Genomic DNA, 4555 nt, shown 5'->3' on the forward strand with positions numbered 1-4555 from the left:
GAGGATGTTAAGATGTTCTGACCTTTTAAGACTTTTTTCAGTTATTCTAAGTGCTTTGGATCCATATTTAAATTTTAAGGATGAATTACTAGTTTAACCACAAAAGCTGCCTTTGTCCAGACACCTCATCTGACTGAAGACTCCCAAGACACATGCTGAACCCCACAGAGGACAGACAATAGACTTGGGACCTTCCAGTTACAGATGAACTCTCGTGCCAAAGCCAAATGGCTGCTGAACTTGGGGGAAGCTGCATGACAGTAGGAAATCATAATAATGTCTATTTAGATTAATTAATTGCTGTTCAAAACTGATGTTATTACCCTCAAACTGTACTACCCATGGAACAACTCATTGATCCCTTGCCTTGACTACTCTTAACCCTCCTCACCATTCTGGCTTAATTGTGTCACTCCTCTGGCCTATATGTTTTCTTCTGATACTTCCACCCCACTCAAAATTCTCACCACAAATGAGACAGTCACTCCAGAGATCCCTATCTTTTATAAAATAACAGGAGGAGATGTGGGACCGGGAAGTCCAGTTTGTGTTTTTGGTTGAGCAAGGCATGCTTCTGGAGACCCAGTAGAAGATTCTACAAGGGACGGAACAGTAAAAGCCATGCCTTCAGACATAAGAATGCTGAAACCACAAGCTCTCACTCCAGTATCCTGTGACTAGACAATGTCCCAGATCCCAGTATTCTGGCTGGACTCCACCCCCAGTCAACTGCCCACAGCCAGGTATGCCCCACCCCACAGTTACCTGAGAACAGACCGGTAGCCCAGCCCACCATAAAAAGAGCTGTCTGCCCCCCCCTCTCTATCTATCTATCTATTTCTTCTATAATAAAATGCCTTAAGACCATGGATTGCCTCCTTTCATCTAGAATCCTTGTGTTGGCCCAGCCTTTGCATCTGTGAGACTGGACCAAGGAACAACCAGGTGCTGATGCTTCCTCTCACCCATCCCCTTTCTCTCTTCATCCCCAGGGCTGACTAAGCTGCCCTGGGGCCCTCACCTTGTTCTCAGCTCTTCTGAAGGAGCTAGAACATATCATCTTTAGCCTCCATGAGGCCCAGGGATGCCCAAGGCTGTATTCAGCCTTGAATGCAGCCCCCTCTCTATTCATGAGGAGTGGGATACAGATGCCTACCTGGGTGAAGAGCGTGCAGTGACAGTCTCCCAAGTACACCCGCGCAGAGTACCAGAGATCTGGCAGGATGTGGGTCTCCTGTTTGTTCCCCACTGCCCAGTGCCTGGTGCCCTGAGTTGCCACAGCAGAGCAAGAGGCCCAACAGCCCACCTCCAACAGAAAGGCAAGGCATTTCTGGGAGGTGGTAGCACACACCTTTAATCCCAGCACTTGGGAGGCAGAGGCAGGTAGATTTCTGAGATCAGAGAAACCCCATCTAGAAAAAAGATGAAAAAACAAAACAAAACCAAACAAAACAAAGAAAAAAAAGAAAGAAAGAAAAGGCATCAAGGGAGGGATAGGGTTGCCATCCACAGTCAAAACTCTGACCCATAATTGTCCCTGTCTGAAAGAACTTCAGGGACAAAAATGGAGAAGAGCCTAAAGAAAAGGAAGTCCAGGTACAGGCCCAAATTGGGAGCCAGGTCAAGGAGTAGTCTCAAAGCCTGACATTATTACTGAGGCTCACAAAAAGGGGCCTATCATGACTGCCCCCGAAACACCCAACAAGCAGCTGGAAGAGTCAGTTGCAGATATTTACACCTAACCAAATGACAGAAGCTGCTGACTTTTGTGGTTGAATTAGGGAAAGGCTGGAAGAAGCTGAGGAGGAGGGCAACCCTATAGGAGGACCAGTAGTCACAATTAACCTGGACTCCCGAGATCTCTCATACACCAGCTGATATGAGGTTCCCTACACATATACAGCAGAGTACTGCTGGGTCCAGGTCCAGTCAGATAAAATAAACCTAACCCTCAAGAGACTAGAGGACCCAGGGACTTTAGAGATCTGGTGGGGTGGGGATGGGGGGAGAAGAGACAAGGTAGTAATGAGGAGGTGTGTGAATTAATAAAAGAAGAAAGAAGGAAAGAAAGAAAAGGAAAAAAGACCAAAAAGACAAAAAAGAGAGAGATCATACATGCCAGTGCAGACTGCAATACACAGCAATTTTTTTTTTTATGAGACAAAGTTTCTCTGTGTATCCCTGGCTGGCCTGGAACTCACACTGTAGACCAGGTTGGCCTCGAACTCAGAAATCTGCCTGCCTCTGCCTCCCAATTGCTGGGATTAAAGGCATGCAACACCACTGTGTCCAGTATCCAGTTAGCCACAGGGTTAGGGCCACTTGTGGAGGCAGGATGCAGGGAAGTTTGACTGTGCAAACCCCACACTGTAGCCCAGTAGGGCATCAGGCTGTGAGAAGCTGCAAGATCCCCTCTGGGGATGGAAGGGCAAAGTCTATGGCCCATGGGGAACTGTGAGAGTTGGGCTCATGGGTCCCCAGGCAGTGTGGAGGTCAGAGATGGCAAGTTCTATCGCTTGGACACTGCAGATGCTGCTCGATGTCATGGAAGCGCTGAGAATAGAGTAGGAGCCAGTGGGGCTAAAGGGTAAAGGTGGGGAGGAGAGAGCGGTACCTTTGGAGAGGAGAGCGACCTTGGCTTGCTTGGTGGAAACTGTGGCTGAGAGTGCATGGAGGCCTCCCATAGGAGATTAGACATGGCTCTTCAGGGGAAGACCTGCTCCATTGCTCCAGCATGGCGGATCCCGATGAAAAGAGACAGTCCATGGTTTTAAGGCCTTTATTGTCATGATAGAGAGTTGTGATGAGTGAAACCATACCTCACTTTCTCAGGGAGGGCCTGAGGTTAAATACCTTTTCCAGGGAGGAGTGTCTGGGAAAGACACCTTAATTGGCTAAGCCCTTCAGGCCTTTAGGTACCTCATTAAAATGGAGATCTTTATTGAGCCTATGTGACCTGTAGGCATGTCCTCTACCTGTGGATGGTCTTGGGGCCTTGCACTATGTAACTGATGGCTACAGAATTATGGAGAGCTGAAGCCTCCTTGTCAGGAGCCTAGTATGGCAAGTGTCTTCCATTCTTTACAGGAACACCTGCAGGATTTAAGGAGCTCCCTTTCATGATCCTACAAAAGAGGATACTAGAAGGAAAACTCCGATACAAGGAGAGTAACTGTACCCAAGAGAGTACAAGAAATACATAATTCCACAACAGCAAAACCAGAGGAAGAAAAATCACACACACACACACACACACACACACACACACACACACCACAACACAACCACTAACATAAAAATACAGGAAGCAACAAGCATTGGTCATTACTATCTCTCAACATGAATAATCTCAATTCTCCAACAAAAAGACACAGGCTAACAGAGTAGAAGCCTAAACAAAATCAAAAAAGAAAAGGAAGACATAAGGAAGAACACTTAGGAAATTCAAAGAATCATTGTGTCTTCACAAAATTGGAGAATCTAAATAAAATGGATGATTTAGTAGACAGATAAAAATTACCAAAGGTAAATCATAATTAGGTAAACTATCTAAATAGTCCTGTAACACCCAAACATATAGAAGCAATCATTAAAATCTCCCAACCGTAAAAGCACAGGGCTAGATGGAATTGGAATTCTATTAAACATTCAAAGAAGAGCTAATAGCAACACTCCTCAAACTGTTATACAAAATAAACCAGAAGGAACATTATTAGATATTCTACTAGGCCACATTACCCTGATACATAAACTACACAAAGACTCAACAAAAAAAAGAATTTCAGACCAATTTCTCTTATGAATATTGATATAAGAAAGTACTTAATAAAATACTGGCAAATCAAATCCAAGAATACATCAGAGACATCATCCACCATGATCAATTACACTTCATCCCAGGGATGTAGGGGTGTACTAATATAGTAAAGTCTATCAACATAATCTATCCTATTAAAAACACAATTAAGAAATTATATGATCATCTCATTTGATGCTGAAAAGCCTTCTACAAAATCCAATCCCTTTGTTTTAAATGTCTTGGAGAGATCAGGAACACTGGGTGAATACCTATACACACCAAAGGCAATTATATAGCAATGCAATAACCAATATAAAATAAAATGTTGAGAAACTTAAAGCAATTCCCTTAAAATCAGTAACAGAACAAGGCTATCCACACTCTCTCTGTCTCTTCAGTATAGTACTTAAAGTCCTAGTGAGAGCAATGTTATAAAACTCAAGGAGATCAAATGGATACAAATTTGAAAGGAAGAAATCCAAGTATCATTATTTGTAGATGACATGTTTATGTACATGAATCACCGCAAACATTTTACCAGAGAACAAACACCTAAAGTTGATGTATACTTGCATCAAAATGGCTGTATAGAAAATTAATTAAAAGAAATTGGTAGCTTTATACAAATGAAAAATTGGCTGAGAGAGAAGATAGGGAGACAACACCCTTCACAGTAGCCACTAATAATACAAAACATCTTGGAGTAACTCATTCTAAGTAAAGTGAAAGATCTATGTAACAAGAACTTCAAATCTG

Source organism: Mastomys coucha, unplaced genomic scaffold (assembly GCF_008632895.1).
Source record: "Mastomys coucha isolate ucsf_1 unplaced genomic scaffold, UCSF_Mcou_1 pScaffold1, whole genome shotgun sequence".
NCBI lineage: Eukaryota > Metazoa > Chordata > Mammalia > Rodentia > Muridae > Mastomys > Mastomys coucha.